Source organism: Vidua chalybeata, chromosome 12, assembly GCF_026979565.1.
Source record: "Vidua chalybeata isolate OUT-0048 chromosome 12, bVidCha1 merged haplotype, whole genome shotgun sequence".
Lineage (NCBI taxonomy): Eukaryota > Metazoa > Chordata > Aves > Passeriformes > Viduidae > Vidua > Vidua chalybeata.
The window spans coordinates 279,173-292,040 of NC_071541.1; the positions used below are offsets into that span (position 1 = coordinate 279,173).

At 49.0% G+C, this 12,868-nt stretch overlaps 1 protein-coding gene across 5 annotated transcripts in view; it reads left to right on the forward strand.

Annotated features, from left to right (window-relative positions):
- Positions 1 to 1,897: 1,897 nt before the first annotated feature.
- Positions 1,898 to 12,868, forward strand: part of TMCC1 (transmembrane and coiled-coil domain family 1) — a 73,235-nt gene continuing 62,264 nt past the window's right edge. The window contains exons 1-2 of one of the 5 annotated variants that reach the window (XM_053954187.1): positions 1,947 to 1,963; positions 5,406 to 5,652. The gene's annotated coding sequence lies outside the window, so the exon portion shown is untranslated. Of the gene's footprint in view, positions 1,964 to 1,987; positions 2,068 to 2,656; positions 2,730 to 5,405; positions 5,653 to 12,868 lie in introns of those variants that run through there. The other 4 variants (XM_053954189.1, XM_053954186.1, XM_053954190.1 and 1 more) reach the window with 4 other exon arrangements.

A 12,868-nucleotide genomic window follows, 5' to 3' on the forward strand; every position in this document is an offset into this window, starting at 1 on the left:
CCAGCCCGGTCCCAGCTCGGTCCCAGGTCGGTTCCAGCCCGGTCCCAGGTCGGTTCCAGCCCGGTCCCAGCTCGGTCCCTGCCCGGTCCCAGCTCGGTTCCAGCCCGGTCCCAGCCCGGTCCCAGGTCGGTTCCAGCCCGGTCCCAGGTCGGTCCCTGCCCGGTCCCAGGTCGGTTCCAGCCCGGTCCCGGCTCAGTTCCAGCTCGGTCCCAGGTCGGTTCCAGCCTAGTCCCAGCTCAGTTCCAGCTCGGTCCCAGGTCGGTCCCAGCCCGGTCCCAGGTCGGTTCCAGCCCGGTCCCAGGTCGGTCCCAGCCCGGTCCCAGGTCGGTTCCAGCCCGGTCCCAGCTCGGTCCCTGCCCGGTCCCAGCTCGGTTCCAGCCCGGTCCCAGGTCGGTCCCTGCCCGGTCCCAGCTCGGTTCCAGCCCGGTCCCGGCTCAGTTCCAGCTCGGTCCCAGGTCGGTTCCAGCCCGGTCCCAGCCCGGTCCCAGGTCGGTTCCAGCCCGGTCCCAGCTCGGTCCCTGCCCGGTCCCAGGTCGGTTCCAGCCCGGTCCCGGCTCAGTTCCAGCTCGGTCCCAGGTCGGTTCCAGCCCGGTCCCAGCTCAGTTCCAGCTCGGTCCCAGGTCGGTTCCAGCCCGGTCCCAGGTCGGTTCCAGCCCGGTCCCAGCTCGGTCCCTGCCCGGTCCCAGCTCGGTTCCAGCCCGGTCCCAGGTCGGTTCCAGCCCGGTCCCAGCTCGGTCCCTGCCCGGTCCCAGCTCGGTCCCAGGTCGGTTCCAGCCCGGTCCCAGCTCGGTCCCTGCCCGGTCCCAGCTCGGTTCCAGCCCGGTCCCAGGTCGGTTCCAGCCCGGTCCCAGCTCGGTCCCTGCCCGGTCCCAGCTCGGTTCCAGCCCGGTCCCAGGTCGGTTCCAGCCCGGTCCCAGCTCGGTCCCTGCCCGGTCCCAGCTCAGTCCCTGCCCGGTCCCAGCTCGGTCCCTGCCCGGTCCCAGGTCGGTTCCAGCCCGGTCCCGGCTCAGTTCCAGCTCGGTCCCAGGTCGGTTCCAGCCCGGTCCCGGCTCAGTTCCAGCTCGGTCCCAGGTCGGTTCCAGCCCGGTCCCAGCTCAGTTCCAGCCCGGTCCCAGGTCGGTCCCTGCCCGGTCCCAGGTCGGTTCCAGCCCGGTCCCGGCTCAGTTCCAGCTCGGTCCCAGGTCGGTTCCAGCCCGGTCCCGGCTCAGTTCCAGCTCGGTCCCAGGTCGGTTCCAGCCCGGTCCCAGCTCAGTTCCAGCCCGGTCCCAGGTCGGTCCCAGCCCGGTCCCAGGTCGGTTCCAGCCCGGTCCCAGCTCAGTTCCAGCCCGGTCCCAGCTCGGTCCCTGCTCGGTCCCAGCCCCGCTCACCTGGCTGGGGCGCTGCTGCCCCCTGCCGGACGGCCCTGCCACCGCAGGGTGGCGTCTCCGCCCGGCGCGGCCCCGCGCCCCGCGGCCCTGTGCTCAGCCCACGCGAGCGCAGCCACACGCGTGTGACACGTCTGCCCTCAGGGCTGGCCGCTGGGCACCCCCGGGGGTTACGCAGTGCGAGGTGTGGGTGCCCACGGGCAGTTGTGGGGTGCCCGGGCCGCTGAAGTGGGATCTGGTGAGCCCAGGTGCCGCAAGGCGCTGACAGTGCTGGGTAGAAAAAGGAGATTGCGCGGAGTGAGAACGGAACGGAACGGAACGGGACCGGGGCCGGGCCGGGCCGGGCCGGGCCGAGACGAGCGGGAGCGGGAGGGGGAGCGGGAACGGGCGTGACCCCGCCCAGCCCACACGTGACCGCGGCAGCGTGCTGGGGGGCGGGGCCTCAGCGCGCAGGCGCCCTGGGAAGGGCGTGCCCTTCCTCAGGGCCTGCCCCCGCAGGTGACGCCGCCGCGCGCGCCCGGCCCCACCTCTCGCGCGACGTCAGGCGGCCGGGCCGGGCGGTGGCGGCGCGCGGCGATGGAGCGGCCGCCGCTCGGCCGGTGAGTGAGCGACGGACCGCGGGAGCGGAGCGGGGCGGGAGCGGGGCGGGAGAACACCCGGAACCGAGGGACGAGGCGTGGGGACCCCGCCCGACCGGCCCCGGGTGCGCCCATCGCGAGCGCCTCACCCACCCCCAGAGCCGCCGCTCGGCCGCGCTGTCTCTCGCCGCCCCTCGCCGCCCCGCTCCTGCGGCCGGTTTAGGACTCTCTGGCCGAGTCGCGGCCCCGCCGGCCCGCTCGCCCCGTTCCGGGCCATCGTCCGGGACGCAGGGCCCGGGCTTCGCGGGGCGATGCGTGGCCCGGCGGTGGCGAGCGGCGCCTGCGGCCCCTGCCGTGGCCCCCGCGATCGCCCCGGTCCCCGCGGCCCCCCCGGGCCCTCCCGGGGGCGGCCCCACGCGCGTGTGGCCGGTGCCGGGGGTTCGCGAGGCACCGCCTCGGCCCTCGCGCTGGTTTGGGGCGGGCTAAGGCGTGTGTTCGCTTCGCCGATTCCTGCTCGCCTTGGCTGTCTTTGATGAGATGGTTAAGACACGAATTATTTCGTGGCAAGCTCTGAATTTTCCGGCTTAAAAGCAGATTGTCAGTGACAGGCCTTTAAAGTAAAGAGCTTAAGGGGTAAAGCAGCAGCTTCGAAGCTTTATGAGTGCCAAAATTCATGAGACTTGCAGCTCAAGACACTGTATGACTTGTGTGCAGCTGCTGTCACTGGAGACACAGAAGTACCTGGTGCACATTAGTGACAAATGCGGTGGCCAGCAAAACTCCCACGGTGGGTGGAGGCATTGCTTTCACTAAAAAAACTCTATCAGTAGGGAAATTTAATGAGGCTTTTTGGTGGGTAGGAAGTGTAAAGGTCTGAACTGAAGGTACAAAGATCTGAGTGGAAGGTTAGGGGAGGAGGAGACAGAAGAGGGTAATGTAACTCCCACTGCATCAGTAAACAGTGTCCATCCTCCACAAACCTTAAAATGAGGTGTTTGTGCAGGTTAGAAGCCCTTAATAACAGTCCAGGTTACCGGTGTGGTCACTGAAGTAGTGATGCCTTGACCTGAGCCAGTGCCACTGGGTTCTCCTCAGGTCAGGAAGTAAGCGATGCTGTCCCTGATGCTCACCACTGACTCTGTCTTACTCAAGATTAACATGTGGCAGGTGACTCCATTTCTGGTCATGATCCTTCTCTTAGGGTAAACTCTTGGTCCATCTGGAAGTGTGTAGAGGCAAGGAAGGCCTGGTGAGTAGGTGTACTCACTGGAAGGGCTGTTTCTGTCTTGGTTCTGGGGGGGGACTCTTCCTTCTCTTGTCTGGGGACGGTGGGGCTGCCCAGCTTGCAGGGCTTGCGCTGCTCAGCAGCTCTGCAGCTACACAGGGTTCTGGCACCAAATGAACAAGTTTGTTGGAGCTTTGTATGCACTGTTCTGCTGCCTGATGAACCCACCCAGCTGGTCTGGAAACCATCCAAAATATGGAAGCAAACTGAAGACAGAGGAAGATCTACTTTGTGTGGAATTTGCTTTAGAAAAAAATTGGAACTTCAGGTTTCTATAAAGTTTGGGGTTTCCCTCCTCCATTTTCCCCATAAAAGTTGCTGAGTTTGGTTTTCTAAGTAGTTCCGTATCATAGTTTGGGCTGTCTTGCATCTTATTTAATCACAGCTGAAGTTCCTGTAATTAAAATGTATGTCTAATTCAGATACAAAATAGAAAGCATTGGAAGTCTACAGATTTTGTTTCCATGTGTTTAGAGAGGTGCATTCTGCAGGAAATTGGTTGTATCTAGTGAGTCAGCTCCCCCACTGCTTGGGTGAATGGCCTGTGCCTGACTGTGAGCCGGCAACTGTGGCTGCTCTGGAGTCAGGCAAACCTCGTGTTAGTGTTTTCTCAGGTCTTCTGAGAATTGTTTTGAGCCATTCAAAAAGACTTGGTGTGATAATATCTTGGGCTTGGTTTCTAGGAATTTTTGCTTAGAGCTCTGGAGGAGGAGTCTTCCCTCTCCACTGGCTTCCCCAGCACGTTTACTGGTGTGGTGTGCTCTCCTCAGGTGGTTCTGTAGCTCTGGCACCAGATTTCACCGAGTGTAAGGCGTTTCTCAGGTGAGCTGGCCGGTTAGCTGCTTCTTGATAGACCTGGAGTCTCCTCACCCCTGAAATAGAGGGAGTGGTTTTTGCTAAGGCCTGAGGAAGGCTGGTTGCTGTGACACGCTGAATGCTGCTTGGCACAGAGGTCGTGCGCTCTCCGTGAGGGCTGGAGCTCATGGGGACTTGAGCTCTCTGGGGCCAGGGTGGGCTCTCAATAGCAAGACTTGTAAAAATGGTGTGTAGGCAATGAACCCTGGGTGGCCCAGGTGACATCCAGAGGTCCCTTCCAAGGTTAGCAGATCTGTGAACTCAGTACAATGTTTCCTAGAGGATAAACTAGCATCTCTGGAAAGAGTGAAGATGGCTGAATGAAACGGAACGTGACGGTGGCAATCTAGATGTGCCTTGTCTGCACTTCTAGAAACTCAGTATTCTGCTATGATTAAATACTTAACTCCCCAAAGCAGTTGAGACCCTGGATATTGTTACAGCACAATGAGCTGATTCTTTGGACTTGATTTAAGCTCCAAATTCTCAAAATTGTTCTTCCAGCCAAGCTGTTAAGGAAAAAGGAAAGAAGGAAACAAGCAATTATGTGGAGTTAAATATATTTTTGCAATATGCAATGTCTTCATACTTTCAGAAACATTTTATGGTAATGCATATCTAGTTGACCCTTTTTATTTATAGAGAAGAATCCTACTCGTGTCCCAAAAATACAAACAACTTCTATCAAAATAAGATTGAGAACTTTGATTTGGAAGCTAGCTCTGACACACCACGTGAAATGCAAACACAGAACAGGAGGTCTCTATCCCAAAAATGTTTACATTTTATTAACTTAAATCCAAACCTGAGAAGTTCAGAAGTTTGCCAACGCTCATGAACATTTATGCCATGCAGATACCCCCCATGTATGTACTTTATGTGCATGCTGTGTTGGGGCTTCCATCATGCTCTGTGTTGGTCCTGGTTTTGGACAGTGGCTTAATTCTTTAGCCTGACACTGGTCACACAAGCACTCCTGTGGCAAAATTCCCAGTGAACATCAAGGCATTTGGTCAGCTGGGAAGGTTTGTCTGAATCAGGGCAGTCTGTGATGTGGTATAGTGTTGCATGCTCTGATATGATCAAACTTTATTTGAATGCTTAGAGGATTTCCCTCCTTGAGATAATTTATTAGGTTAAAGTAGTCAGAGTATGAGGTAACTTCAGAGGCTGCTTCTGATTTTAAATACATCAAAGCTAGCAAAACCCCAGTATTTCAAATGAGTTTATTCTTTTCTCTGAAGGGGACTCTGAATATGTGTGCTGTTTTATTGTTTATCAGGTATTAATGGTGTTTCTTATTACGCTTGTTAATTTTGGCAGGTCTTTCTCCTCTACAAAGAAGCTTTGTTGCCAAGATTTACTCTGAAAATTACCTACAGTACTGACTGCAGATGTCTGCAAATGTAGAAGCTGATAAATCATACCTTCTTCCCTCCCCTGACTTTCCTCTTTCCTCTGGAATTTATACTTCTAAACTTCTTTAAAGTTAGATGTCTGTTGATGACATTTGGATTACAACTATGAGCATACCTATGCAAAGAGACAAGCTACCCTGAGTACTTTTGAGGTATGTATGTCTCCTATGACTTAGAACACATGGAAGGGGAAGGCCATCTGATTAGGGCAAAGAGAGCTCTAGGTGTACTTATTCTATATTTAGGCTGTTGTGCACCGTTTTGCATGGTTTTAGCAGCAGAATATACATGTACACAGTGAGGCTGTAGGAGCACCAGAATATCCAGCTGGTATTGTATGGAGGGTGACCTTGGTTGAACCTGCTGTGGGAGTACTCAAAAGATTGTCTTGAGAAAAGCTGTATCCACTGCTCACCCATTCATTTCCTAAATACCACCATGGTCTGCAGAAATTTTCTTCTTCGAAGTATGTGACAGACATGCAGTAGTCATTGAAATGCACCTGGGAGGCCATGGTGGTTGCTCTGTTTGCTTAGATAAAGCACTCACAGGAAGTTACAGAGTACTTGCCTTGAATTTGGAAGCCTCTGGAATAAAGGTTAGGAAAAAAGGATATTTTGCTCGCTTTCTTTTGCACAGGTGCGGGCACAGTGCTGTCTGCTCCCAGTAAGGAGCAGTCTTGTTAGACAATATGCCTGTGATGTACAAGAGTAGCAGAGCTGGGTGGGATTTGCCTTGTTGCTGTGCAGGTTTGTCCCACCCAGGTAACAAGAGATGGACAGCCTTGGCTGTTTCTGCAGCATAGAAAGTAACGAGCATGCACAGTTTTATTTTCCTGGAGGCTTTTAGCTGTCTATACGTATTTTAAACCTGGAATGAGGAAGCTGGCTAGCTGCCTCTGTATGGGCTTAGAGGAGGCTGGTGTGCACTGTTAACATCTTTTACTTCTGTAAACTACTTGGATATGTTATCCCTTCTGTGATGTAGATGCCAGCGTTCTAGAGCAGTGGCGGTCTTGTCAGTTCATGGTGGGTTACAGTGGAAGGCAGCCAAACACACACCTCTGTGGCTTCCAGAAGAGACATTAGTGGGTTTAGTTCAAAAAGGAAAATTAATTGTGCTGAAAGTAGCTACCTGACTGAATCATTCATCATGCCACACTGCCGTGATGTATTTAGCAGGCAACACAGACTCTTTTGTTGATAAGCTCCAGTGGTTCAGGCTGAGATGATACTGGAGGGACACAAAACTGACCTACTTCCCTGTCTGACTTAAAACAGCCTGATGGTGTTTCTGTTACAGGAGGGCAGAATGGGCTGAGTTGCAGTGCAGGTGTGAACTGTGTTGGGCAGCAAAGTGCAGTAGTTGGGAAGGGGATCCCTTACATGCGCTGAAGGAACGCCTCCATCATTCACCTGCAAGCAGAGCTGGGGCCAGGGATTGGCCTCTTGGTGAGATTCTGTGTTATGTGTGGGCAGAAGTTGGTGGAGCACACTTTAAATGTGCTTCTCAGTCTGCCTGGGCAGTGTTATTTGGCTGTGGCAGTGTGCAAAACTAGCACTGGGCAGAAAGGAGGAGCATTGTTTCCCGTAAGCTGCTTTCATGGAAGCTGTAGGAACACACCAGGAGTGGTTTGCTGAGCTGCCCATTGTGGTGCCTTATGCAGTGTACCAGAGATGTGGATTCTGTAACCCAACTTGGTGCATTTTTTTTGATTGTATATAAGTAAGTTATGATCTCTGTAATCCTATCAATTAATGGTGCACATTTCCCAAAAAAGCTGCCATTCTGTGAAAATAGAACAATTCCTGCAGTATCTCTGAATACCTGTAAGAATAAATAGATTGCATGTCTCTGTGAGTGTGTATATTCCTAAACAGAATATTAGTCTTTATTTCCCTACTGTAAGATAATGTTGTACTACCTTTGTAAAACATTAAGTTTCATGAAAAACATAAGTGAAGTTTAATTATTCAAACTCATATAACTAATATAAGTGAATTACTAAAATGTTGGGTGACAAGGAGATTGAATATAAGATAAAGTTTTCTTTTGATGTAAAGAAGTGGTCTGAAAGGTGAAATTGTGTATATTAGAGAACGTTGCATTAAAACTGTTCTACAGGGTGTCTAAAAAGTTCAAAGAACATTAAAGGACACTGCAGTGTTGAGATGAATGGTACTGCCGTTGATTCAGCTGGTGGGATGGATTATGACGGGAAGTTTGCAGATACCTACTTACAGTTTCTTCAGGCATAAATTTGGCGGATTTCAATATATTTTGGATTTGTGTGACTTGATGATGTCCTTAACAAATCCCATAGTGGCCTTCGTTATGGAAGCTGTTGACTATTATTTTCCTGAAAGCCAGTTGCCATGGTGATTACCTAAGGGCAAATAAATGTGTTTTTCATGGTTCCAGTTATACTAGTTTTGAGCAAAAGGACTGTTGCTTTTTCTGGGATCCCTGGAAGGGCTGCACCCATAGCACTCCATGTTTGTAAATTGCTGCCTGCTGAACAAGCATCTCATGCTTTAGTGGGTCACAGTCATAAGGGGTAGTGTCACTTGTCTATGAAAAGCAGTGAGTGTCCTTGCTGTGATCCTGAGGTTGACTAGCAGTTAAAATGGGAGAAATGAACACAGAGTGACTTTGGGTCAGACTGAACTTAGCCCATTCAAGCCAGTGATGGCTGACTGACTAGTAAGGCAAAAGCTCTATTGGTGCCCAAGGTGCGTGGCGCTGTGGTCCTTCCCTGTGCTGGCTTTCAGCTGGGGTAGCCTCTAGCTTTGGTTGGTACTGAATGCTTTGTGGAGGAAGATATTCTGTATATGTGAACCTTTGCATAGCAGAAGAACTTGGCTGGTGAGCATTGGATACTTTGAGAAGTTTGACTTCCTGGGCTGCAGAGCATCCTGTGGTAAGAGGAACAGAGCGGGGGGCTGTATCAGTGGCTGCTTGCTGCTCTGCAGAGCAATTCCTGTATTGGTCATACTTTTGCTGTGGGAGTTAGTTCTCAGCTGGTTTGTTGTGCTGAAAGTTTTGGTTCTGGTTTACTGATGTCCTTTAAATGCTTCTGGTGTAATTCCAGTCCGTGGGAGAAGTACAGGATCCAGCACTGTACAGTCTTTTTATTAATATATTAATAGGGCCAGGTGAAGAATTTTGTAGGTGATGCAAGATGGGAAGTTGATAGACCTGATGATAGTACTGCCATTCAGAGGCACCTGTTGAGGAATAGGCAGACAGGAACCTCATGAGGTTCAATAAAGGGAAAGAGGAAGCTCTGCACCTGGGAGGACCCACCCCATGTAGCTGGTGTTCTATAACCACCCATGTACCTGTACTGGGGGCCTGACCAACTGCAAAGCTGCTCTGCAGCTAGCAAATGGGGTGTTCTGGCAGAAACCCAAGTTGCACAACGGCTCTGTAAGGAGCCATTAACTTGGTCTTGGTTTTGACTCTGATTATAAGCCTGCACCTTCTCAGTGGTAGCTGAAATTCAGCCTTATTTCAAATAAGACTGCTCTCTTCTTGTGCTGCTTTGGGTAAAGATTTGTGGATTTTTTTTTATGTGGACTCTACCATGAATGTGGGAGGAAACATTCTGATTTTGGCTGAGGTTTTAAATGCATGACTACTTGTTTCCCATTAGCAACAAAGTAGTCAAGCCCAATTGCTTTGTACCAAATTACTGCCTCTGTGCTGCTGGATGTGGAGGTGGATATTGAAGAGCAGCATATTTGTGAGTGGCTGCTTTGCTGTGCTGTGTTTGTGCAGTTTGTGTCTGTGTCTCTAAAATGCATTATAAGAGCTAATAGAAGAAAAGAATCATAGATACACATCAGTATTTTTATTGCAGAAGTCCAAAAAGTGAGCAAAGCGGAGAATTCACAAGTCTGTGTGGTAGCAGTTGATGGATGCTGCTCTGATGGGATAAGGAGTTGTGGCTGTGCTGGGCTGGATCCTTGACACCTGAAAAGAGGCCTGGCAGCATGTCTGTGCTGCAGGGCAAGTGCCCATGGCCCTGCTCACACCATGTCTGTGAGATACACGGGCCAGGCTGGTGCTGTTCCGACCCATTAGGGTACATAGGAATGAAGTTATATTGTTCCTTGTCTCAAGCTCTGCTTGAGCCTACGTGGGACTGGGAGAAGTGGCTGTAATGAGTCAAGTCAAAAACACCTTATGGATGTCTCGTTTCTGTTGACAGCTGATAGCAGGATTTTAACACTGAGATCAGGTAAGAAGGTGTGGGTGGGGGTAATCTTTTACTGATAGGTCCTCCCAGCCTCCTGCAAGTGCTGACTGAAGGACTTGGAAGCAGTATTTGATGGGCAACCTGAACATCTTGTTTGTAGTCCTGCAGGGAGGAATGTACTAATGCTTGATTAGAAAAGGCCACGTAAACAAACTGGCCCCAGATTAAGACCACTACTATTATACTAATACAATTTTTTTAAGAGTTGCATTTAAGTAAAAGCTCCCTAGACTAGCAGTCTTGAAGAAGGATCAGGAGGGAGAGTTTTCTTCTGAAGAGCAAGATGAAGCTGTCAGTGGTTGAACAGCATCAACAGTCAGAGCATTAGTGATGGCTATTGACTTCTGGTCAGAATTTCTGTCTTGCCAGATTTGTGTCACGTTTTAAGTAATACTGGTTGAAAGAGCTGGTTTTGAGTCATCAGGGGGAGTATTTTACCACTCTGTGTGAGGTTAGTTCTACTTTCTTCTTTCACGAGTCATTGTAAATATGATACTTTCCAAAATTCAGGTCTAAAAGCACATGTTAAAATCACACATAGTGTGGGGTGTGGGTTGGTGGTAGATGATATCTTTCTTTACAAGCCTGCTAATTTAACTTGTTTTAACCTCCTTACAACTGCAAGCCTGGAATAAACCTTTCTTTTAGAACTAGAGATGCTAAATCTTGCCAGCTTCTCTGCTGGCATTATCACAGGTAATTCTGCTAGGAGTTAAAATGAGAGAGTTAAAATCTCTAAGAGGAGTTAAAATCTCTTCTTTTCTTTGTATTACTAGCATACTTAGAAGTCCCTCTTTAATGCCAGAATTAGGTGTAGTATAGGCTTTTGTCTTCCCTTGGAAGTGGTGTGAAAATACCTGTCTTTCCACTTTATGGTTCTCTTGTTCCTGACATTTGAGTCACCTTTGACACACAGAAAATGGCAGTGTCTCTTGGCGGACAGGCAATGAAGAGATAAGAGCAGCTTTGATCTCTCCCCTCCACCCCTTCCTCTCCTGAAAAGATCCTGCTTAAATTCTTGCCATGGCCTAGTACTGTTGCATTTTTCCAGAGATTGAAGAAGCAGATCCAGATAATGCAAATGTTAATAGGAGAAGTTGATAGTAGGAGTGCAACTGACCACTAAAATATTTGAGATGCTTCAAGGAATTAAATCCATTCTTTTCTTTGTGGAAGACACATTGTTTTGAATATTTACTTAGCACTTCTTCAGTCTTTTCCTTTAGGGGAGGGAGTTGCAGTATTGAACTGTGGAAGTGAAATCACTTGTATTCTGATGAGTTCTTGCTGAAGCTCACTGAGTTCCTGTTTCTGCAGCTGTTGTGGCCATAGCATCAGATAGGAGGTTTTTGATAACACCATTTGGGAGTAATTGTGTACCCTGTCTGTCTACTTCCTCTCTTTAACCTTATTCCAAAGTTGTTATAACCGGGTCTATGGTCAGATTTGTCCCTCAGTCCTGTCTTCTTCCTTCAAATAAGAGTTTTTTTTTTTTGTATTGGTTCATGTTCATATCACAGCCCTGGAAATATCTGTGCCTACAAAAGCTAAAATTGGATGCCATGCTGTGGTTCTAAATATGAGCCCCAGGGGACAAGAGGTTGGAAGTTCCTTACATTGCTACTTCTGTTGTAGTTCTTGTGTTGTGAAAGGATAGCTTCAGATCCCTGCTTGGACTGTGGCTGGAGATGTCCCTTCAGTGTTCTTCAGTGAAGCCCCGAGTTCAGAGCATGCACTTGACTGTTTGTGGAACATGTAAATATGGGTGCAACATTTTTCCCTTCTGCAAAAAGCAGAGGTGTTTTAGAGGAAATGCTGCTGTTTGAAACTAAGCCAATTTGTTTTTGAGGAAGAATGGGTGAGGATGTCAGTTTTCTGAAACAGGTCACTAAATTAAGTGGAAGTGTCAACTGTCAGCCCTCCTGTGGCAGACCACACAGTTTTGAATTGCAGGTTTCCTCTTGAGCCTAGTAAAGCAGGTTGTCTTTATAATAATTCTTCATTCAGTTTGTTTTTCTTCTAAAATCCCTGCAGACCACACTTTTAGCGTTGTCTCCCAAATTTTAAGTATGTTCACCAAAAAATGTAAAGAAAAAGCATATGACATATGTAATTGTCAATTTCAGCTAATCAGAAGACTCTAGTTAAATCTTTCTTGAACATTCATTTGGCTTTCTTGAAGCACTGTTTTTATATAATGTCATGGAAAATAGCCTATATGTAGCATTTTCCAGAAAATAATGTTTTTAAATGGTTTGTGTAGGTTCCAGCTATACTGCTGTACACTGTTCATAAAAGAATCTGAAGGTAGCAACAGGAGAAATCACGGAAGTATAACATTAACCTTATACGAGCAAATTTTAAGTTTGGTTCTCGACTGTAAAAGTGTCACATAACCTTTAGGCAGCTTCTTGATCTTTCTGTGTGGGGGGAGGTTCACCTGAAAACTAGGGAAATATTAGTAATTCAACATAATCTGGGAGCATTCGAAGGGTGAATTCATGGACTGCTCACATGTTATGGTAATATAAACCTAGAAATACTTTATGTAGCTAAGGAATTCATCAAGGATGAAGTTCTGCTAAGCTGTGGAACCAGCAGCATTGCCCCACAGTCACATTCCACGGCACACCAGCTCTAGATGCAGCAGTGCAGTTGGGAAAGGCTTCTGATAAATAGGCAGATCACCAGCTATAGAAATACAGCTGAAACATTTTGCTTTGGTTTTCACATGAGATTTTAACATATCACAAACACAGAATGATTATGTATTAGTACCTCTGCGTGGTTAATACTTTTGGAGAAGTCTTGATCTTTGCTTCATAGCTTTGACTCAAACAGTGTAACCACTGAGTTACCAAATGTTCAGAGAGGGGTGGAATAGATGTCAGTGGCAATTGGTTGTACTGCAAAGCAGCAGAACCATTTCTGAGAACCAGTCACTCAACTTTAGGCCATTGTGAGTTATTATTACTCAAACAAACATAGAAAATTGCCTCATCTTTGATGTTTTCAATGGTCCTTAGATGTGAACTTCTAACTTTGCAGAAGAGCCTGCAGTCTATTCTACATTGAGAGCAATGAGCAAGCAATACTTCCTATAGGGA